Source organism: Anabrus simplex, chromosome 1 (genome assembly GCF_040414725.1).
Source record: "Anabrus simplex isolate iqAnaSimp1 chromosome 1, ASM4041472v1, whole genome shotgun sequence".
NCBI lineage: Eukaryota > Metazoa > Arthropoda > Insecta > Orthoptera > Tettigoniidae > Anabrus > Anabrus simplex.
In genome coordinates, this window is record NC_090265.1 from 484,141,398 (window position 1) to 484,167,077 (window position 25,680).

At 44.5% G+C, this 25,680-nt stretch overlaps 1 protein-coding gene across 1 annotated transcript in view; it reads right to left on the reverse strand.

The window, feature by feature from the left end:
• The window catches only part of LOC136856987 (unc-112-related protein), a 531,599-nt gene that overhangs the window by 359,363 nt on the left and 146,556 nt on the right, over positions 1–25,680 (reverse strand). The window lies entirely within an intron of this gene.

Genomic DNA, 25,680 nt, shown 5'->3' on the forward strand with positions numbered 1-25,680 from the left:
TTTTTTATTAGGGATACAGTAGAACCCCGTTTATCCGAAATAAAGCGGGCGACGGTCGACGTGTTTTTTCGGAAGTTAAATGTCAAAATAGAAATGTATAAACTCTGTTAAGCAAAGGTGCATACTGTATATTAACATTAAAATGCCGGGATATCCCAGGACGGGTTCGGCTCGCCAAGTGCAGGTCTTTCTATTTCACGCCCGTAGGCGACCTGCGCGTCGTGATGATGAAGACAACACATACACCCAGCCCCCGTGCCATTGGAATTAACCAATTAAGGTTAAAATCCCCGACCCGACCGGGAATAGAACCCGGGACCCTCTGAACCGAAGGCCAGTACGCTGACCGTTCAGCCAACGAGTCGGACTATATAAACATTAAAATGTTTACATAATGTCACTCGTGATTCTCCGATTTTCTTCTGAATATTCTTGGTGCAGCGCTGTCGTGCAACCGTTTAATCAACAATATATCAGCTGGTGTAGGTTCATTGCTTTGTTCAACAAATAAATACTAATGAAACATTTTTGTTAGTACTGAACTGAATTACATTAATTAAAGCGTGTGGTACTGTATTTTAATGAAAATTCGAAATCAATCTTACCTCCAATGCATTAAATCCATCATCTAATGTAACTCGATTCTTAGAACTGCTATTGTCGTCTGCATAATCTTTATGACGAATAATAATAATAATAATAATAATAATTCCTGCTTGTTCCAGAAATATGTATCATGGAACGAACTAGAGGGTAAGAAACTTTTGCTTTATGATATACGTGCATTCTGGCACAAGTCATAATATAAAAATAGGGTTCGCCTATTAGATCTCAGCACATATAGCAAGAGAATTACTAATATCGACGGCTAAGAACGAGAGATTAAAAACAAAATATTAAAATACAATTTTGCCAGACCATTTTGGTTAAGTCGGTTAAGCGAAGTTCGGTTAAGCGCGGTTCTACCGTACATGATCGGAAACTGCATTTCCTATAACTTTTGTTATGTAGAGATTTTCGATGGAATAAATATATCGGAAGAAATTGGAAGATTGTGAAAAAACATAATCTATTTAGTGGTGCTCATGAATGGATTAACGAGATTCCCACTGTCCCTATTTAGCCAAACCACTGCCAAGGGAACGGGCCTTGGACAATTAGTGGTCAAAGAAGACCCTGTTGAGCTTGACTCTAGTCTGGCATTGTAAGGAGACATGAGGTGTACCGTACATCGCCGGTGAATTAAAATCCACAGCCTGTTTCCAGTCATTCGACCGAGTCAGGAATGGAATGAATGAAGCCCCCATCTAGAGGCGAGGATAGGATTTGTGCCAGCTGCCGAAGCCTGTGGCACTCCTCAGGGGGCAATGATTAATGACTGACAGATGAAATGAAATAATATTGGAGAGTGTTACTGAAGTGAAAGATAACGGGGAAAACCGGAATACCTGTCCCACCTCCGCTTTGTCCAGCACAAATCTCACATGGAGCGATCGGGATATGAACCACGGAACTTAGCGGTGAGAGGCCGGCGCGCAGCCGCCTGAGCCACGGAGGTTCGCGTGAAAAATATAATAATCACCATTATATCGGTTATTTTCATTTGTCAATTACAAGTTTATAAGACAAAGAAGATCGGAAATTATATTTTGAACAACAAATAATACAGTTCAAAACAACTAGGGGGAACATGTTTTGTTGCACTCGTATGTGAACGTTAATTTTATAGATGGGGTTCCAACGCTCGTAAAGCATACCTCGAGACCTTAGCTACGCAGGGTATGTCAAATCGAAGTTACACTCCATCTGTAGGCGTAGCCATGCATTAAACTGTCAGGTGACCCCTCAAAACAAAGTGAATAACTGTGCATCCGTGTGTCGTCGTGAGGTACACAGACTACCACGGTCATTTGAGCATGTTGTACGTCAACTAGCACATCCCACGAGACATCTTAACGAGGTTCAAGTCACAAGGGCCGTCACTTTGATCCAGGAAGGATGGACTTTTCGTCGTGTTGCTGTGGATCTCCATGTCTCTCCGTCAGTTATTCAGCGCTTGTGGAATCGCCACAATGAGGCAGGTCAGTTCACAAGGCGGGTTGGACAAGTTTGTGGACGCATGGCACCCCACAGGATGACCGATATCTGACCATCTGTGCGTTGCGGCGTCGTTTAGCAACTGGCAGAGAAATGCAACAAGACCTCACGGGGGTCACTGGAGTCCGGTGACTGACCAGACAATAAGGAACAGGTTAAGAGAAGTGTCCTCACGACCCAGACGTCCTGTTTGAGTGCCCCATTGAACGCAGAAACATCGCGCAGCTCGCTTTCTGTTTGCCCGTACCCACGTCAACTGGCAACTTCACCAATGGAGACCTGTGTTGTTCCCAGACGAGTCCAGATTTCCCTTGACACAGCGCGATGGACGTCAACGTGTATGGAGACGCCGTAGTGAGTAGTACATGCCAAATGTTGACCAGGAAGGCGACCGATTTGGACATGGTTCTGTGATGGATGATATATGGTGGCATCAGTATTGATGGACTTACGGATCTTGTCGTCGTCCATGGTAATCTTACCGCTGCTGGGTACATCGAGCAGATACTGCTACAGCATGTGCTGGTTGCTGCATACGGTTTTGGCCCTGAATTCATACTCATGCACGACAACGCCAGGGCTCATGTAGCGCGCATCACCAGAGCTCTCTTGCGAGAACTGGACATTCAAGAAATAGAATGGCCAGCAGTGAGTCCCGACCTTAATCCCATCGACCATGTGTGGGATAGGCTTGACAAAAGTGTTCGTGGGCGTTCTGTTCCACCACAGACTCTCCATGACATCGAACAGGCTCTCATTGAAGAATGGGACCTGATACCGCAACGTGACCACCGTCGACTTATACGCAGCGTGCCACGTAGGTGCCAAGCTGTGATAAATCCTCGTGGAGGACATACACTATAGTGAAGCTCTCCAACTGTGATAAAAATCCAACTTGGAGGACTGTTATCACTTTGTTTTCGCCCCTATTTGGATATTTCGGTTTGTGTTCTGAAAATGAACGCTAATACATCCATGTTCTTTTGTATACGTCAACGGTAAAGAATGAAAGGTTTAATGAATATTGAATTTTCACGACCGCATTGTAATCGAAACAGACTTTCAACCTATTAGGTCGTGTTACGTACATTTAATACGTGTTGAAGAGATGTTAAGTACAGAACAAAAATGGCCAACCGGATAACAGCAGGATCCGAACCCACAACCTCCAGATTTCGCGTCGGTTGTTCTACCAAGTTTTTGGCAAGGAGTCCCTGAAAACGATGGAATGGACTCCTCAGCAGCAGAAAGAATAACCTGTGTTACGTAAGTTATACCACCGTCTACGGTCCGCCTGGTCACGTCGTTAAGGATAGCTAGTGATGTGAACTTTGGCCAATCAGCACGTTTAAGAATCCATCGAGGCTCGCACTGTCACAAAAAGCATCGTGTGCATTCCACTGAAGCAGAGGAACAAGCGTTCGGCTGTATAGACTAACGTATATGTGAGAGTATGTGCCGTAACGTACACTAAAATGAGTTGGTCCACCTGTTTTCTAAATACATAAATTCAGCTTTCTTACTAATTGCTCCAACTCCCTTCCCCTGTCGCAAGGCGTTTTAGAGCCCTATACAGGGTGATGGGCGTTAAAATTTCCCAATAAGAGGAATCCAATTGGAAGCTGATCTATAAGACCAGTTACAGCATTTATATTAAGAGGCTGCCCTGGTGGAAAATAAACACTACACATTGTTGCTATGACAGGCAGCGGAACGCCACCAGCGAGGGTCTTACTGGAACCCCTTCGCTGCATACTGTATGTATCAGAACGAACTAGAATGCCAACGGCACCGGAAGCCTGGTTAGCATAATGTTCTGTCTAGTATAGTCTAAAATTCCTCAAGATCGTATGACGACCTGAACTGAGATTGGTTTCCTGAATGAAGACTACGCTCACCGAAAACTCACTCAGCTCAGCAAGACGGCGATCATAACCGTTACAATTTCCCTGTAACTGTGCTATAATGTGGACTAAAAAGGGAGAGTGTTCGGTTATAAGCGGTGAGATATTTCTAAACCTAACATCTAACATCAGTATCTACATCCGTAATATAGATGAAAGCTCGACGTCCATCCCATCATCACGAACGGACGAGGGAAGTGACGCTCAGACCATCGACGTATTTTAGGGGCGGGATTCCTCCTAAGACGGGATCGATCAGGTTTAGGAGGAGGCGTACCTGCTGGCGCTGATTTATATCCTCCAGATGGAGGGCATGATTTCCCGTTCGCAGGAGAAGTGCGGGAGCGCCTGGTAAGTGCGTTCCTCTTCTCCGCCTTCTTTTCTCGTTTTGACGGGCTGGGAAATTCCTGGTCGACGACGCCGCCTCCGCCGACTTGGGCACGCTGTTCGCCGACCTCTTAAGGGAGGGAGACTTGGCCTCCCCCTCTTCGTGGTCGAAGGTGGGGTGGTCTGCCCCCTTAAACTATTACTCCATTTTGACGGGAATATCACCAAAGTGGTTGCACTTGAGCAACCGATCAGCTTGTACGGCAGTGCGCGTCTTAAGCAACAAACTACCGTTGTGCATTGTTTTCAGTCTTCCAGTTCACTGCAGACACCTGTGTATCTACTATACAAAATAGACTTGACCAGCTTTAGTCACTCCCATCAGTTCTGGAAACAACGAAAAACCTAGCGAAGGTAGATCCCATTCCTTCGCACTGCGCATGTTCCCAAAGGGCTGAACCCCTCAAGGAATCAAAAGTTAAAGACTTCCGTGGGGACTACCTCGGGCAAGCTGAGGACGTTTCGAAGCCATGCCCAAAATTATCCTCCCCGAATGCCACCCACTCCGATCAGGGGCCTCTGTAGCCGAACCAAGCAGTCAAGGCAATAGCCACCTGGTCATAGCAGGCATTGCCCGGGCTCCGATGTTAGACAATGCCTAATACGGGATGACTGAGGCAATGAGCACTAGGACTCCCTCCAATCAACCGCAATAGCATGTATCCCACAGCGTGCACAGAGTAATAAATATAGATCAAAAATATAAAAACAATTATTAATATGTCCTTCTGGTATTCGGCTGTGCGGGGACCTGTGCTATCAGGCGGATACTACGTGAGTTTTGGCAATACCGTCGGACTTTCGGGCGTAGTCGCACACGTTAAGAGGCCCATCTCCGAGCAGCACGCACATCAAGAATTTTGAATCGATGTACAACTAACTCTCAAAAAAGAGACCGATGGACACATGGCCCTTTTAGTCGTCTTCTACGACAGGCAGGAATTACCTGTGGATGTACACTGACTTAGCAAGTGCCATGGGATAGTCACCTAATAGAGTGTGGGGCCTTCTCTGGCCTTGCGAACTGCAGTGAGACGCCGTGGAAGTGAGTCGACTAGTCCCTGGTAGTCCTCTGGACGCAGCTGACACCAAATTGTTTGCAGAACGGCCGCCAATGCTGGTCTGTTCGTGGGTGCAGGGTCCATGGCACGGAGCCTGCGTTCCAGGACATCCCAGATATGCTCGATAGGGTTCATATCGGGGCTTCTGGGTGGCCATGGCAGTCGTTGGATTTCCGCTGCATGTTCCTGGAACCATTCCCGGGCGACGTTGGAGCGATGTGGCGGCGCGTTATCATCTTGAAACACCGCAGAACCGTCTGGGCGCTGGCAGGCCAAAAATGGGTGGAGATGGTCCAGAACCGTCTGGGCGCTGGAAGGCCAAAAATGGGTGGAGATGGTCTCCGAGCAGCTCAACATACCGCGTACTATTCAAAGTCTCTTCTAGAACAACTAGGGGGCCCATTTCATACCAGGAAAATGCACCCCAGACCATAACAGACACCAGCGCCCTAGACCACACTTTCGAGGCAGGCGGGATCCATCGCTTCATGTGGTCTGGGCCATACACGGTGCCTCCCATCGGCATGGTGCAGTTGAAATCGTGATTCGTCCGACCATATCACGTTACGCCATTGTTCCAGTGTCCATCCCTGGTGACTGGCGACAAATGCGCGTCGTTGTGCCCGATGACGTAGGGTGAACAGTGCACCCGTGTGCGGCGCCGGCTCCCATACCCCACAGAACCCATGTTCCTACGGATTGTCCACTGGGAGACGTGTCTAGCACGGCCTGTGTTGAATTGAGCCGTGATTTGTTGCACGATTGCCTGTCTGTCACTATTGACAATCGGTCTCAGATGTCGCCGGTCACGATCATCGAGGGTCGCTGGACGACCGGTCGTTCATCTGTTGTGGACGGTGACACCCGCATTCAACCATTCACGATACACCCTGGACACGGTTGATCGTGTGAAGCCGAATTCCCGCATCACTTCCGAAATCGCACTTCCCGTCCGTCGGGCACCGACCACCATACCCCGTTCGAACGGTGTCAGCAGCTCACGACGACGTTCCATGTTACACCTATCACATGCACAGCCACTGCTCACAAGGTCTCCTATACAAGTGCCGCTGGCACAGGGGGTGTGTGGTGCGCAGACGACACACCTGCGCATCAGTGCTCTGCTATCCTATGACATGTGCTCAGTCAGCGTATTCAACCCCTCCCATCCACAGGGTTTCCAACACATGGTACCAAAGCACAATCCGTGTTCGAGCCTACGTCGCCCCTTTAGTCGCCTATTACGACAGGCAGGGGATACCGTGGGTGTATTCGTCTGCGTCCTCCACCCACAGGGGACACTAACTACTTTTACGGTTTTCGGAGAGACCGATGTGACGGAATTTTGTCCCTTAGGAGTTCTTTTATGTGCCAGTAAATTTATCGACACATGGCAGGCCGATCTGAGAACCTTCAAATACCACTGGACTGAGCTTGGATCGAACCCGGCAACTTGAGCTCAGGTCAGCGGTTCTACGATCTGAGCCACTCAGCCTGGCAGGAAAGCTGGACTGATTCCCAAAATAGTTTAATAAATTGCTATTAGGACAAAACTCCGCATTCTGGAATTTTTTGTACAGAACCTAGTATTATTGTTCGTACTTTCTCTATTAGCGGCAGGCACAAAGGTTAATGCAGTGCATACTTTTCTGACACATAGGCATCAAACAAGCCGTTCTTTGAAAATGATTCACCGACGAACCTGTAAAACATGGTCAATTGTCGTTCATGTAATGGGACGGTTAGCAGCATGTCTTTCTCGACGCTACAGTCTTACTCAGTCGCACTTCCACAGTTAAACTAAACGTCCTCACAAGCCCGAGGTGATATTACCATAAATAAATACAGCCCAGACAGCTCCACGCAATCTTGTTCTGCCTCAAGAAACCAATCTAGTCTATAGCAGAAACAAAACAAAAAACAACTCGCTTACACTTTTTTGAAGTCTGTAAAGAGAACTCACACCTTTCGCAATCGCAGTAAAGAAATGTCACCTATTTACCAAAGACTGGATACACACACCCTAAGAATCCGCTGTGCTCTTCTTGTCACGAGCGGGAAAATCCTACTACATAAAGGTGAAAGAGAGTTTGGTAATGAACTCATTCCAATCTCCTTCTCATAAACCGAACGAGTTGAAGTAAAAAAAAATTAATAGTTCACTGGTTACAAGTTGTGCTGCTCTGGAAAACTAACTTAAATACACCCTGAATTACCTTTTAAAATAAGGAAAAATTTGTTTCATGGAAAATAGAAATATTTGTTCAATATTTTATTTGGTATTCAGTCAGCAATGAATCAATAATAATAATAATAATAATAATAATAATAATAATAATAATAATAATAATAATAATAATAATAATTCCAAATTTTATTTGAAAAAACTGAAGCAATGATGTCTGACCTCCGCAATATCACCGCATTTCTCAATACCAAATATGGATAAATCAAACACTGCATTAATTTCAAGCACCTTGCGGAGATCATTTCTATTAGTGCACGAGAGAATCAAGTTCCGAAATATACACTCATGCTCATAAATTAAGGATAATTGCATACTGTGGTGCCACACAACGTTTTTGAACTGCTGCCAGCGCCACCGTGCGACGACCGCAGGTCAAATGCACCACATGGTCATACCCCGAGGTGATTTACAACCGCAAACCGCCCACCATAGCGTTGTTTAACCATGTAGCATGAGTGTATATAATTTGCCTTACGTCGCACCGACACATATAGATCTTATGGCGACGATGAGGTAGGAAAGGGCTAGGAGTGAGAAGGAAGCTGCTGTGGCCCAGCATTTGCCTGGTGCGGAAATGGGAAACCACGAAAACCCATCTTCACGGCTGTCAAGAGTGGGGTTCGAGCCCACTATCTCCCGAATGAAAGCTCACAGCTGCGCGACCCTAACCGCACGGTCAACCTGAAATATCGGGCCAACGGAACGGAAATAGTTTTTCACCACCATAAACCTACTGACCAGTGCAGGTTAAACCAAACACCGCCACTACACCACAGCTGTATGTCCTGAAGCCTCAAGCCACCGAGTACTGGACACACGCCACGGTGAGATAGAGAGGATCCTGTGAATGAACCTCGGCCCAGAGTGAGTATCCCCTGAAGATAAATGCAAAGTGCCGGGCTGAGTGGCTCAGACGGTTGAGGCGCTCGCCTCCTGACCCCAACTTGGCAGGTTCGATCCTAGCTCAGTCCGGTGGTATCTGAAGGTCCTCAAATACGTCAACCTCTTGTCGATAGATTTACTGGCACGTTAAATAACTCCCGAGGGACTAAATTCCGGCACCTCGCCGTCTCGAAAAACCGTAAAAGTAGTTAGTCGGACGTAAAGCCAATAACATTATAAATGCAAAGCTATAACATTTGAAAAGCTCTCATTTTCTATGAGGAAACGTCGCCTCATATTTTACGGCAATTTCTCTCGAATGTTTAACACCAGACTACATGACGCAGAATTCTTCTCAAGACGTGGACATGTACTGTACCAAGGAGGATCTGACCGTTGCACCTGAGGCCCTAATTCTAGAGAGAAGTAACTTCTGGACTGGTACACGGCATAAATGATTTTCAAGGAAGAGGGAGAAGAACTCAGGCAAAATGGAACGCTTCTTCACTACCATCAGATGTTCAGACGCTATGTCAGCATTCGAACCCACTAACTGGAGCATAGGAAGAGAGTGTCTTAGCAGTTTCATCACACAGCCGACACACAATGGAACTTAGAATTTATTGGAGCAACTCTTTGTGTCACAAACGTACATTTCTGTTTCTGAAAATCTAGTTCCCTGTCTGTTATCCAGGTTACAGGGTAAAACGGCATTCAGGACTCCTATCGAAAGAAAGAAAACCGGTCCCGCGGTGTAGGGGTAGCGCGCCTGCCTCTCACTCGGAGGCCCCGGGTTCGATTCCCGGCCAGGTCAGGTATTTTTACCTGGATGTGAGGACTGGTTCGAGGTTCACTCAGCCTACGTGATTGCAACTGAGGAGCTATCTGACGGTGAGATGGCGGCCCCGTTCTGGAAAGCCATGAATAACGGCCGAGAGGATTCGTCGTCCCTACCACACAACACCTCATACGAGCTGAACAGCGGTCGCTTGGTAGGCCATGGCTCTTTGGGGCTGTTCCGCCAAGGGGCTTGGTTTGGTTTGTTTATCGAAAAAAGAAAAGACATGCTGTCGCTATCGTCAATTCGAACTATTCTCTCAACAAACCACATTCCTGAACGCACTCTGATAGCTTTACCAGCAAAAGTGTTATCACAATCAACCATCATAAAAGTTATCCGGCAGCTTAAATAGAGATTGTCAGATTAACGTCATTCTGGGTCACTTCGCCCTTAGGCTGACCAGACATAACGTGTTGTTATTAGAGGTGCATGGCTGGCATTGCGTGATGGACAGGCTGTCATTATATTACTCATACGTATTTCTTGTATGAAATAGGCGCCAACTTTCTGCACGAGAGATCAATAGCTGTGTACTCCAAGTGTACCTATTCTACGTCTACCACGTCTTTCTCACAAACTATCAGTCACGACCTGCAATTCAAATTACAGTTCTACGCCCTCTTTTTTTTTTTTTTTTTTTTTTTGCAAGTGGCTTTACGTCGCACCGACATATAGGTCTTATGGCCACGATGGGATAGGAAAGGCCTAGGAGTTGGAAGGAAGCGGCCGTGGCGTTAAGGTGCAGCCGCAGCATTTGCCTGGTGTGAAAATGAGAAGCCACGGAAAACCATCTTCAGGGCTGCCGACAGTGGTATTCGAACTCACTATCTCCCGGATGCAAGTTCACAGCCACGCGCCCCCTAATCGCACTGTCAACTCGCCCGGTCCACGCCCTCTTAAATCTATATGCATTTACTTTATGTTTGTACATGGCGAATTTTCGGTCCATGGATCTCTCTTTTTAATCTCGAACAAAGTGTTCAATGATGAACTCCAACTTCGGTTCCATTTCCACTAAATAATATTAACCCTATAACTAGAGCCCTGCGCGGATATGTAAAATAATATCCGCATCCGCTCCGCACTTCCTTCATCCGCAACCGCACCCGCAAATGGTTCTCTGCGGATACTGTAAATATTTAACTACAGTATGTTACACCTAAGGTAATGAAACGCATAGATCTGTTAACATAATACAATAGGTCTGATACCTGGCACCAGAACCCCCACATTCACGGGTTTATGAGGGTTTTCTCTTGCCACAACTACCGACGTATTTACGTGTGCCCCTTCCTTCCATTAATCGCGGACAGGAGCCAGTTGGGCTTAGATCAGATTTACGGCTTTATGGTCTCAAGGCTCTTTATATAATTATCACCATTCTCCCACACCACTGTCGAGGGTCACACTATCAAAAAAAAAAAAAAAGAGTATACCGGAGTGAAAATTAATGAACTGCATTATTTAGAAATGATCAGCAAAATTATCCGCACTGTCATACAGTTTGCATCCGCCAAGACACTAACTTCGCGAATATCCGCGGATAAATCCGCATCCGGCCACAGAGCTGTAGAACTTTGGAAGTGATACCCTATGGCAGCCTGCCTACCAATCTCTACATTCCGAAAGCATAATTATATTGGATGGAAACAATGAAAACACAAAACAACCCCATGGTACTACAGTCCTGATGGACGACTGCTGTTCAGCCCGAAGGTCTGCAGATTACGAGATGACGCGTTGTCAGCGCTACGAATCCTCTTGGCCGCTATTCTTTGATTTTAGACCGGGATCACTAGATCACTGTCAGAGAGCTCCTCAATTGTTCTCATAGAAGTAACATCGAAGTAACCCTCAGATCCAGATAAAAATCCCTGACCTGGCCGGGAATCGAATCCGGGCCTCTCAGTAAAAGACAAGTCCGCTACCCCCAGACCGCGAGGCTAAAAACTGTAGTCAGGTTAATTTAATTTTGCCGTTTGAAACCGAGTGCGCTACCAAGCAGATAAAGTTGTTTTTAATAATTAGCTCCAACCAACATTACCTAAAACAATGATATGGATTGCCAAGTTTTTTTGACCGTCCTTCGAAAATTGACAAATCTCAGCCGGAATCGAATATTAAGACCAAGGATCATGAGTCGAATATTCTGCCACTGATCCACCGAGGCAAGTTTTCACTTTTTTAAGGAATGTCACGTCAAATCTACTTGAATTTTTGGCATGGAAGTCCGTATATGAGTAGAAGGAAAAGTAGGATCCAAATTATTCCTATATAGTAAGAAGCATGGGAGGAGTTAGAGGGAGTTACTAAGTGTTGCCTGCACATATTTCCACAAGAAGTACATTGAGCGAAGTCGTCGAAATCGTTTAAAACCATTTTTGTTCAATTCATTTTCTGGTGAGAAGTAAAAAGGAGAGCTGGGATAGCTAAAGCGGAAGATAGGCCTGAAGGACACCACTGCAGCCTTCCAAATGAAATGTACTGGTGGCGGCGGATCCCGTTGACTCGTTGACTAATAAACAAGCTCAAACTGAAAGTACGTTCTGTCCAATTCAAAAGGATGGGTACTTGAGTGTTAAACCGCAATAAAAAATGAACGGCTGGACCAATGTCAAAGCATAATCACATCAAATTATAGCTGTATTCTTTCCGCGTTTAAGGGTGGTGTACAATACCTATTCTGGGCATTTTTTTTGCAATTTTCTTTACGTTACACCGACACAGATACAGATACAGTAGATCTTACGGCGACGACAGGATAGGAAAGGGATAGGAGTAGGAAGGAAGCAGCCGTGGTCTTAAGGTACAGCCCCAGCATTTGCCTGTTGTGAAAATGGGAAACCACGAAAAAACATCTTCAGAGCTGCCGACAGTGGAGTTTGAACCCAGTATCTCCCGACTGCAAGCTCACCACCACGCGACCCTAATTGCATGGCCACTTGTTCGGTTTTTGTCATGTCCAATGCTCTAGCTACCAAGGTATTTCAACCGTTAACCTGTTTTTACCTTCTGTGGACAGAGCTATATTTTGCAACTCCGTAAAATAAAAACGCGTCATCCTATCACAATAAACTGTTTATAAGCCATACCCCTAAATGTTCTTCACACCGGATCCCGTGAGATCTCCGAGTTAAGCAACATTGGGCGTGGTCAAGATCTGGATGGGTCGCCACGCACTGTTGGTGGGAGGTAAGGGAATGGAGGAGCGGAAAGGAACTGGCCACCCTACCGTACGTAAACTCCGGTTCAGGCACACCTCTGCGGAGGTTCGGACCTGCCTTCGAGCAGAATACACCCTTACCCTTACCTTATAGATTTCCATCATCATTGCTAAAAATGTTATCAATTAATGTGGAATGGGTTTCTTAGTACTGCGAAGTCAAATTACTCGCAAGCATGACAGTACAACAGCGCACTGCCAAGTACTTTGGGCACAATATTGTATAAGGCAAGACTGTCTTGAACAAAATATAATTGAAGGGATAGTTGATGGACAAAGAATCCGAGGTAGAGCTTTAACACGATATGTGATTCATATTAAACATATCATTAACGCTCCATTTTAGCGACGTAGGGGAATGGCAGCAAACAGGACTTCATGGCGAGAAAAACCAGGCGCCATTGAAAAATAGTCCCAAGAGAGCAAGACAATCTAATCGAGTGATCGACTTTTTGGTAAGACCAGTCATTGCTGATGTATGAACTGAAAAACATTTCTGGAGATTTTTAGACTGAAAAATGCAAATAATAATAATAATAATAATAATAATAATAATAATAATAATAATAATAATAATAAATGTGGCTGTGTTTTATCCCTGGATATTCCACACTCTCCAGGAAAATACCAGAGCGCCTATCCAAATCAGAACCCCAATACTGATTACAATCGCAGTACACACACCACAGTAACACCGGTTATCACATCAGATACCCTCAAGCACACGGGGGTGATGACCTGCAGTCCTATATTAAGCCCATGCAGCTAATCGACATAACACTGACTAATGGACCGAGCGAGTTCACTGTACAGTTCGGGCCGAGTAGTTGTTAGTTTGTATTCGGGAGAAGCTAGGTTCGAATCCCGCTATTGGCAGCCCTGAAGTTGGTTTTCCGTAGTTCACGATTTTCACGCCAAGCAAATGCTGGGTCTGTATCTTAATTAAGGCCACGGTCGTTTCCTTCCTAGCCCTGTCCCTTTGGATTTGGCCAATTTTACGGCCGAATGCTCTTCTTGAAGCCCCCCCCTCCCCTGGTAGTGGGATGTATTCACTATTGCGTATCTCTGAAGTGGTTTGTAGTGTAGGCCTAATCAGTTATGTGAATATGAAGAGCTGTGTATTAATACGAACGCAAAATACCATGTCTCCAAGCCAGAGGAATTATTCACACGCGACTAAAATCCCGGTGGGGTGTACCGAGATTTAGGGGCCCGAACCCCTCAGTTGCCCAGGGGCTCGAGAATCTGGTCACAGGGCCTGTCCAGTGCGGAGAAAGGTCGCCTGGTCTGAAGAGTCAAGGTACACAACGACGACAGGGTACGATTGCGTCACCCAGCACATCCCTCTTGCAAATAGGTTACAGCTCAGCTGGTAGTGGCGGTAACCTCGTACGGTGAACGTTCTTATTATGGGATGAAATTGGACCCCTGGCATATCTGCCAACGTCCTTGACCAGCGAACGTTACAGGAACCTACTGTCTGATCATGTCCACCATTTGTTCGCCTCCAGCACCCTGAAAGGATACTTTTTGCTGTAAAATCAATGCACCGCCCCATCTATCACCAGAGACCCCAGGCTACTCTTCCACCCCTAGGGGTGCAGGTCATATTCTGACCAGTCCGATTTCTTCAAAGGTACCACCACCCCCCACAACCATTCTGCCCAAACTCCAATTTGTCGAAAGCAGCACTCAAGGCCCACAAGGCTGATGGGCTAAATTCGCTCAAAGGATCTAGGCTCCGCCCACATATCCATTGAGACGCGTGGTCTGTCTCTGTCCGAACTGTGGCCAATTGCGATTGGTTTAATGAACTCTCCGCAGACAATGAGATGCTTGCCTAGTCCGGAAGGCCAGCCAACCTCAATACTACTGAGCGCATATAGGATCTGCGTTCCTTGGACCCTGCTCCGACCAATCTCCATGCATTTATGGGAGGTTGTGCGGCGGTCATTGACATGTATGGCTCCCTAATGCCTTCGGTACCTTGGAGTCCACGTCAAGCCAAGTCACTGCCATCATCAGGGCGAAAGGCGGCGCTATACGCCGCTAGTTAGATATCTCTAATTCAATTGCTCATCAGTGTAGAGCGTGATAGCCGTGTGACATCGTCGCTAGCTTCTCACTCAGGCTACCGCGGTTCGAATTCAGGCCAGTGCATGTCGCATATCTGGGATAACACGTCGCGTTCTTCTGGGTCAGATTCCACACAAATCTTCAGGTCCCCTGACTATGATCGCAGCAAAAAGTCACGTGAAACTACAAGCACTTTTTTTCAGGAATTGAACTCAAGACCATCGAGGTCGTCAAAGAGGTCCCAATCTGTGAGCCCCTTGCCGAAGTTCCGTTGCATACGTGACTACGGAGCTGGATGGACCAAATGGGATTCAATATTCACGCACGACTAAGCAAATCAGTTCCGAAACAAAGCAACACGATATTTTTAACCCTCTCCTGAACCCAAGAATAATTTCTGAACATGACATTTGGCAAGTGAGTATGGAAGTCCTGTAATAGTTGTTGTGAACTAAAAGTATGGCACAATGGAACTTCGTGACTTCCTCCTGTCGTTCATCTTAATTTAAAAAACTGCTCTGCGATAACTTTTAGTTTCGCTAAGTCCAAGACGAGCGCGCAGCTGTGTGAAAGCGATACGAACAACGCGTGGCCGGTTAAGAAACATCTGTGGGCTTCATTAATCACACACACACAGAGAGAGAGAGAGAGACTTTTATCCAAGGATTGGCAATCGCTCCCAATATGGACAGTACGCGCCAGTCGATACAGACCATCTTCACTTCTTCGTCAAGTAGTGTTCGTTTGGAAATTGCCTGCGGCATCCCGACAGGTAATATGTCAAAGTAAAAATAATTCAACAGCCAATGTAGCGGAAACATAGAATGAGAGCGATGATTATTCACTTTTACGCATGGATGTCTGCAGAATTACTTGCACGGAGGTGCAGTTCCGGGCGGTCCTGAGGGAGGGGATTAAAAAAATGAATGATGTGCTATTGAGGCATTTTATCACACAAAATATGTTCCTTTTACTTCAATTAATTACAAACTTTTTTTGTAATTTTTATTTGTTTACTTCTGATGAAACAACGTCTTACTTCGCAGAACGCACGGAAAGTTGGCGTTACGAAAATCAGCCTTTCTATCGCAGGCTGTTTTACCAAACTGCAAGTGATACATACATTCGATATTCCGATTTGGCTAGGTAACTCAAGGCCTCAGCTAAAAGGCAAAACAATGAATTTAACGAGATGTTCAACCTCACCCCGTGAAGGCTTTAAGCGCTCAATCACGTCCAGTGAGTACACTTCGGAGCACCATCGTAAGCGAACGTGCCGACCCATTTAAACGATTCTGGTCTTCCTTTGTTCGCAAACAGACAGGATACCAAATATAAGGAAATGTGCTTTAAAACAAAAGCAGAAATCGCCAGTGTAGCTCTTATACTTCCCATCTCTGTCACACTACGCTCTCGTCCTCGTCCCTCACACTAGCCTGCCTTCTCTCTCTCTCTCTCTCACACACACACACACACACACACACACACACACACCATCACTTCTCTACAAACCTGCCTGGAAGCAGCGGAACATAAATAGGGCTTTTTATTTTGAGTTATTTTATTGGGTTTAAATTTAAAAAGATCAGATAGCTACAAATTGGAACAGAGGAAAAGATAAGAAGTAAATTTGTACTTTGCAATATACGCATACAAGGAATCCATTACAGTGTACTTCGATCTCCACAGATTTACTATTTCTAGGTTCACAGATTATACTCACACATGTAAAGGTCACATATAAAAAAATAAGCCTCTAAGCACTGCAAATGCTATCGGTAAAGTGATATTTTGCAAGTTCTGTAGCACTGCAGATCTTATATTCGTAAATTTCTGTCTTTTATGAACGTGGCAATTGCTTCAGTCACCTCTGGTTAAAGGGAGAATTAAAGATTGTGAAGTTGAAATTTTAGTATAAGTAAAGTAGTTGTTCATTTTTGTCGATGCACATGATAAAAGTTGACACAAAAAGCTGTGACTGAGATCAGCAATAGCTTGGAGGTCACGAGAACACTATGGCAAGTCCAGGACACCTATCCGGTAGAGATGGCTTGCAAAACTTCCGTGGTTGAACCTCTCCACTCGGAGAAACAACGGGAGTGTGGAGGGTATGGTTGTACAACAGTGTATTGTTTTCGCCGCTGCATTTTTGTAATGTTCAAGTCTTCTTCGATGTGTGTTTGGGAACGTTGCTTGGTACGCAGCATTCAGTCTCCGATGGTTACTGGTGAATCGAGGCACTGCGTTGGCCGGAGTGTGTTGTTCTAGCGAGACGGTCAGCATCATTAATTGTGTGCTGTGCTGGGTACCTCTGTGGCTAGGTATCCAAGAGAAACGTACCTCGATACTAAGACGTGAAATCTGGCTAATTCTTTAAATGATTTGGATTTGACCGTTAATTTGTCTGTAGTGGGTGACTAGTGTTTTCAAGAGTCAGAGAGTCGAAGGTCTCATGCTTAGATTGTATGCTTCGGAAAGAACGACAGATTCTGCTTTAAAGATAGCCTAGTCTGTGGTAAAGTAAAAACAGGATTCGTGTCGGTTTTGTTAACGCTCACTAGTAGTTACAAAGTTGCTTTTCTGTGGTGCAGATTACCATTTACTCGTGGAAACAGGCGTTACTGCGAATATGCTTTGTGTATACTGTAATTGCTAAAGTAAAACGCGTTTTACAATGGTGGGAAGCTGTGGTAAGTTTCCCTAGGAAACTAAGTTTTCAAGTCTTCCATTAAAAAGAAATCTTGAAATCAAGGCTTTGGTTAGGCCACTTACGCATCTGAACATTTCTCAGGACCGATCCCGATCTTGTAACGGTAAACCGTTTTGTAGATTATTCAAGCTTCAAAGTTACTTTCGCAACAAATATTCACCCGCAACACCATCGATTTCCACGTTTTTTACTTAGGTGAGTGTGTCTTTTGTCCTTATGGTCTAATTTTATGTTTATCGAAACAAGAACAATTGAAAATGATATACATTTTTGAAATTAAATACTGTATATGAAACTCCCATATTCCGTTCACGAGCCATCACTGGCATGTATGTATGTATGTATGTATGTATGTATGTATGTATGTATGTATGTATGTATGTATGTATGTATATCTGTACATTGCTCAGAATTTAAAAAGGATGGTATTTCTGTATCTGTCGTGCCCACAGTAACAAGGAAATGCACTTTTTAATTTTCCGTCATTTCTGTCTGTCTGTCTGTCTGTACGCTCATCACGAGAAAATGGCTGAAGAGAATTTAATGAAAATCGGTATGTAAAGGTGGGGAATGAGCCAATGCAATCTAGGCTTTAAATCATTTTACTCACTTCTTCTTTATCTGTTTACCCTCCAGGGTCGGTTTTTCGCTCGGACTCAGCGAGGGATCCCACCTCAACCGCCTTAAGGGCAGTGGCCTGGAGCTTCAGACTCGGGGTCGTGGATACAACTGGGGAGGATGACCAGTAAGTCGCCCAGGCGGCCTCACCTGCTATGCTGAACAGGGGCCTTGCGGGGGGATGGGAAGATTGGAAGGCATAGACAAGGAAGAGGGAAGGAAGCGGCCGCGGCTTTAAGTTAGGTACCATCCCGGCATTTGCCTGGAGAAGAAGTAGGAAACCACGGAAAACTACTTCCAGGATGGCTGAGGTGGGAATCGAACCCACCTCTACTCAGTTGACCTCCCGATGCTGAGTGGAACCCGTTCTAGCCCTCGTACCACTTTTTAAATGTCGTGGCAGAGCCGGAAATCGAACCCGGGCCTCCGGGGGTGGGAGATAATCACACTAACCACTACACCACAGAGGCGGACCTCATTTTACTCACGCTAAGTGAAATGGTAATTTAGAGGAAGGCCTAAAATTTAATTCTCCAATATTTATGTTATTAGTGGTCCTATCGATAAATACTACAGTTCAAAACTACAGTTGTATAGAATTAAACTTCCGATCATTTATGTCTTATACATTTTTACCGTACTAGTTATGATAACAGAGATATTCATGAAGTTTGATTTGTGTTGCTAAGTCTATATCAACGCCGAGCCACGAGAAAATGGGTAAACAGAATTAATGAAAATCGGTATGTAGCGTCGGGGAATAAAAATCTTTTATTTATCCTGGATGAAATGGTAGTTTAGGGGAAGGCGCCTGAAATGTAATTTTTAAATACCTATGTTATTGGTCTTATCGAAAAGTACTACATAACAAAAGTTATAGAGAATACAATTTCCTATAATTTATGTTTTATTCATTTTTACCGTGCCGACTATGGTAAGAGGTGTATTTCAGAGTCAGAAGGAAACTAAATGTGAAGGCCTACAATGTCGAAAGTTCATGAAATTGATCAACAATAACATTACACTGACAATTGTTTGTTGAGATGTTCTTTCTCTCTTCTGCTGCCATTCTTCTCCGATAGATGGGATTACTTCTGCGTACCCAGTATAACAGGCCTGCCTGAACACTGACGGGAAGTAGCTGGGGAATTAGATAACTTTCTTCTTTAGCATGCCGTTCCTCTGGTTCATACATTTTCTGATATTACTGGTACGTAACACAGTGGTTCATCATAGTATTCCAGCTATTCGATCCCTACTCTGAGGCACTGATTAGAATGAACAGTATGCACACTTAACGGAATAATGGCAGTGGAGTGTTCACCGCTGTCTGTGGCCTGGTCATTCTACCTCAAGAACTTCGGACTGTTAGACTGGCAGCATAGCAATGTTCGTTGAAAGTGAGAAAATGTGTGGTTTTTCATCTGATCGAGTATTTTATACGGTAGCATTTCTTTTAATCGCAACATTCCTACTGACGTCATTGTTATGGCCTGTGTTGTTTTCATTTGGGAAGACCACTAAGACAGTCTTTCTGAAGATGTAAAAAGGCAGGTGCAGAGTGACTGCCATTATGACGTAAATTCCCCAACTACATTGTGACTGATGGTAGGCAAGAAGGCCTACCATTACAATGAAAATTCCCTAACCCTGTCTGCACATGAGAAAAGACGTATGGTATGGTGACTTCCCAGTCACGTTTCTGGGGTAACGCTAAGAGCTATGCGATTTAATACAATCTTACAACGTATACTCTACTTAACGTAGAATTCCGTAGCGAAGCACGGGTACATCAGCTAGTGTAGGTTATGTATAAATTAAGATAAACTCCAAGCTCGGCATGCATCAAAACTTGCGTGTGTGAAATAGCGACCACGAGGCTCCAGCTGACGGTGGCACTGTTTACACTAGTTCTTCTGCTTCCTTAGGCCAACTGCCGGGCCGAGTGGCTCAGACAGTACAAGCAGTGGGCCTCACGATGTCAAGTGGCGGGTTCTATTCCCGTTCAGTCCGGTGGTATTTGAAGGTGCTCAAATACACCAGCCTCGTGTCGGTAGATTTACCGGCATATCAGCGTCTCCGAAACCGTAAAAATAGCAAGCCGGACGTAACATCAATTACTTTATTACGTAGGTCAACTCTCGTTCTGTTTCATACTCAGTCAACATTACTACTACGCTTGCGAGCCCTAAGAAGATTATCTTCTCGTCTTTCATGGCCGTTCCCATTATGTCTGCCGCTTTTTCCAACAAAGTGTTAAAAGGTGGTTCATAATCGTACTTTGTCCCTGAAAACAATAATCAACTAGCAGCACATGCCGGGCTGAGTGGCTCAGGCGGTTGAGGCGCTGACCTTCTGACCCCAACTTGGCAGATTCGATCCTGGCTCAGTCTGGTGGTATTTGAAGGTGCTCAAATACGTCAGCCTTGTGTCGGTAGATGTATTATTATTATTATTATTATTATTATTATTATTATTATTATTATTATTATTATCATCCAGAAGAAGACGTAAAACTCAGTCCCTTGGGGTTTTAAAACTGAAAGGTACGCCTTGAAGACATTGACATAACCATGCAAACGTTCTGCCCGCATTATCTGAGGATAAGCGATGAAACGTTAAATGTTCACTGTTAATCAGTAGCGCCGACTTTGGGGAGCACGGCGTTTTCTGCCCCCCCCCCCCCAAATGATCTTAAGAGGGCCAGATTGCCATTCTGACTCCCCCTCCCTCAAATTCTCCTCCTAGATGTTATGTCCCCTAAAAACCTGGAGTTTGGTAGTCTTCGGAGGCTGCTAAGGAGTTAAATCTGGTGAAGGTTGTAGATGAGATTAGAAAGCGAGCATTCCTTCAGAGAACATTTCCCCGTGAAAACTGTTCAGGCGGTACATATGGCAGTAGAGCTTTTCACATTTCATATCATGAAAAGCATAATATACAGTACGGTAAAAAAAAATGAAATGGCGTATGGCTTTTAGTGCTGGGAATGTCCGAGAACATGTTCGGCTCGCCAGGTCCAGGTCTTTTGATTTGACGCCGGTAGGCGACCTGCGCGTCAAGATGAGGATTAAATGGTGATGATGACGACACATACTCCCAGCCCCCGTGTCAGCGAAATTAACCAGTGATGGTTAAAATTCCCGACCCTGTCGGGAATCGAACCCGGGACCCCTGTGACCAAAGGCCAGCACGCTAACCATTTAGCCATGGAACCGGACATTCAGCGCGGTAAAAGGATATTTATTAAGAAAATGTATTTATGAAGGAAGTTCTAATTTTTTTAACTTGTGATTATTTGTTATAGCTTCGTACATAAAACATCCCTCCAAAATTTGTACTGTGTTTATGAATCAAGTTCTATTTTTCTGTTTACTTGTGAACATTATTTAAAAACCCATACATAAGACTCGTTCAAAAACGTATCTGAGAAACAAGCTCTATTATTGTTCTGTTTTTCTCTTTTTGTGAATATTGTTATTATATAGGAATATTTGCGTTAATAGTTGGACCTTGTTTCACATGCCTGTGTTCATGTTTATCATACCCCCACCCACCTTCCCCAACATCTCCCTAAGTCGGCGCGCCTGCTGTTAATTATAATTATATATAACATTGCACAAAAGTAATTTCCAAAGAAATCATATGTGACAACGGTAACGGGCCGGGGAACACTTCATCTTCCATGCTCGGTGTTTATTTAGAGTGTGCTGACCTCTTTCGATGTCTTCTGGCCGAAGTATAGAGATGATGAATGAATACGCACCAGGCCCAATGACATCATCAGGCGTAAAAACGAGTCACATACGTAGAAAGAGTCTCTCATGGGGAGCAAATCCGCTATCCCAGGAAACATTACGTCATAGCTGCTTGCAGAATCCTCCCACCACTGAACAACTCGCGAGCTGGCCGACAGAGTGTGTTACTAATACAAACTGTTCCAGGAAGCTCCCAACAGAGGTTAGAAAACTAATTAATAGCAAGGCTGTCCGATAGGAAGCATGTGATTCTTACCGCGGGGAGAGACAATCAATGGTGGCACACGTTGTCAAATTACAATACTATATACGTTCAAGTAGCCTCTGTGGCTCAGGCGGCAGCGAGTCGGCCTCTGACACCGCTGGATACCGTGGTTCAAATCCCCGTCACTCCATGTGAGATTTGTGCTGGACAAAGCGGAGGCAAGAGAGGTTTTTCTCCGGGTACTCCAGTTTTCCCTGTCCAGCAACACTCTCCATTATCATTTCATAGCATTTATCAGTCATTCATAAATCACTTTGGGAGTGACGACCCCATTGTACTAATAGCATATATATATCCCTGACCCGGTCAAAGACTGGAAAACAGGTTGTAGGTTTTCATTCATACGTTCAGGTATCACAATTTATCTTATCAGTATTCCTTGAAATTCAGAAGGGCGTTGCGTGTCGGCGTTATTCTGGGCTTTCTAGATCGGGCTGGTAGGTATGGTAATACTAATAACTATTCAGATTTTATTATTTAACACATTTTCTACAATACCAACACGGTCATGAGTGTCGGTAGGATTACAGTACAGTACTTGCGAAGGGATGCCATTCCGGGCGGTCGGGGAGGTGCTGAGAGCGGGGAATAGGAAGAAATCGTTAAAATTTGAAATCAAAATGATGTGTTTTTAAGGAATCTCAGCTAAAAGTATCGCCTTCTTACTTCAATTAATCACAAGTAATTTCTGCAATATAAACTCATTTTGAAATAGGACTAAAATTGGGCCGATAGAACGACTTTATGAAATAACAAGGGCTATTTCTCTTAGGTTATGGTTAAAGGTACCAAATTTTATGTCCAAGGTTGCCACATGGTATGACATCTGGAAATATGAAGGAACCTCAACTGAATCCCTTGAGTATGCCGACTTAATTGGTGAAGCGACACTGCTCTACGAAGCTGCAGCTGAGGGCATCAGAAATGGTGTCTCTATGCCAGTGACGTGTATTACTGAAGGTACATTCAGTACATCATGGCAGGTCAAAACTTAGTGGACTATGCATGCTCAGTGTTCACACGAAGAAAGTGCAAGAGAACAATGAACACGCCGGCATTGTGACAAACAAATTTGGACAGCAACCAAGAAGGTTGGAGTTTTTTGTTCTTACGTTAATATGATTTAAATGAACTAGATTTTCAAAAGACTTATGGTACGATCATTATCTTCAATGCATTGAACTTCCGTTCTCAGGGCCGTATTTACGCATGGGCCAACAAAGGCCATGCTCCGGGGAGGCAACAGTTTTTTGGGGGGATAAGTGGGATAACTTTTTAATGAAGATTTTTTATAATCCGATATGCAAGGAAGGCACTTATAAATTTAGTATTGGCGTTCACGAAACAAGCTTTCGTTAAGATTTTTTCTCAAAGAATGGTCAGTTAATTAAACAATGTGTTAACTTCAGATACAGTCCGACTCGTTGGCTGAATGGTCAGCGTACTGGCCTTCGGTTCAGAGGGTCCCGGGTTCGATTCCCGGCCGGGACGGGGATTTTAACCTTCATTGGTTAATTCCAATAGCCCGGGGGCTGGGTGTTCGTGCTGTCCCCAACATCCCTGCAACTCGCACACCACACATAACACTATCCTCCACCACAATAACGCGCAGTTACCTACACATGGCAGATGCCGCCCACCCTCACCGGAGGGTCTGCCTTACAAGGGCTGCACTCGACTAGAAATAGCCACACGAAATTAAAAAAATTAACTTCAGATACGTACTGATGTTCGATATCAGGTCGGACTATATTGTCCCGACATATAGTCCACTAATACATTGCAGAATTTGCGCTTGTAACTGCCTTATTGTAACAGCGCAGCTCATATTACATCGAAGGCAAGTAACACCTGTTTTACGCATTTTGATTTGACAAAAGGTTTTGAAAAATGTATACCCACACGCGGACGTAACTTTGCACTCGCATTTGTGCACTTGTGTATCCAACATTTCAGCTGAATGTTCATTTTCGTCACTGCGACGAATCAAAACATATCTTTGTTGTTCTCTTTCTAAGAAAATCATACATAACTTGTCTACGCAGTGAGCGTGAACACTTCAAATCCATAGATTGTGATGGTATGATCGATGCTTTTGAACAACAGAAAGAGCGAAGGAAACCTCTTCAGCAGTAATCCCACGTTGGTAAGTGAAACCTACCAGATCTTTGTTGACTTTTGATGTGTTGTGTATTTTTGCCTAACGTTTTGAATGTTTATGTTGATTATTCATTTAATCACAAGTAATCGATTATTTTCAAATATACCGGTAATTTCGTCGGGAGGTGGGAAAGGAGAGGTGTGTGTGTGTGTGTGTGTGTGTGTGTGTGTGTGTGTGCTCAAAGGCCCGAGGCAGAAAATGTTACATACGGTCCTGTCTGTACTATTGAATAAATTACATTCTATATTACACTACCTATTCTTCTTGTCGATTTTCCCACTTAAGCCCTTCCATTTTCATGAGGTAAAGGTGCGCAAGTGCAACCACTTGCCCCGCCCATGAACACAATCCCCTAAATGGTGAATATAATTACTATACAGGTATAGGCCTACACAAAAAGTTGAAAGAAAGAGATTGTGTTGAGAAAAGCCGCCTTCCAGTGCAGCAGGCGCACAACTAAATTTAACAAATCGGCCTCATCTTTCAATTATTATTTACGAGTCTAATGGAGATATTTTGTTAACTCAATACGATCTAGGGTGCAAAAAAAAAACAAAACCTGTACATATATTTTGTATACTAATGCTTCATTTCTGATGTAAAGGGTGCTTGAAAATTCCCGTTACAAACTTCTAGGACTTGTAAAGGGAAGTGAAAAGATAACGTTTTGAATAGGAACCCACGTCCGGAAACGCTATACGTACAATAATTTCAAATCAAGTTTTCAAATCTTTCGCTTCTTCTGGTTCAAGGATAAACAGTAATATACTGTAATTACTTGTGAATCAGTTAACCACATTTCTAACATGAAAGAGCGGATGGCTTATAATGTAGTGCCGGAAGTATCCGAGGACAAGTTCGGCTCGCCAGATGCAGGTCTTTAGATACGACTCCCGTAGGCGAACTGCGCCTCGTGAGGAGGATGAAATGATGATAAAGATAAAGACGGCACGTACCCCCAGCCCCCGTGTCAGTGAAATTAACCAATTGTTGAAATTCCCGACCCGGCCGGGAATCGAACCCGGGACCCATGCCCAAAGGTCAGCACGCTAACCATTTTGCCATGGAGTCGGACTTTTCTAACGTGAATCGCAGACACGGTGTTTGCATCGAAGCTGGTGGTCACAACATCCAAGCACTGTTGTAGTGGACCACGATGCCGGCTGTCATTTGAAGAAGAGAAAAAGAACAGATTGTTAGTCTAAGCTTGTGTTAAAACAAATGTTAATATGGCACTATGAATAGGTTTCCGAAATAAACTCTCAGTGTATTACGTCGTGTTTTTAGTACGTATAGTATGCACTGAAGAGATGTTAAGTACAAAACAAAAATGGCCAACCGGACACCAGTGGGATCCGAACCCAAAACCTACCGATTTCGCGACGGTTGCTCTACCGCTGAACTATAGTGGCCTAGGCCATATTTGTTCTGTTGCAAGGGATCTAAGCTACC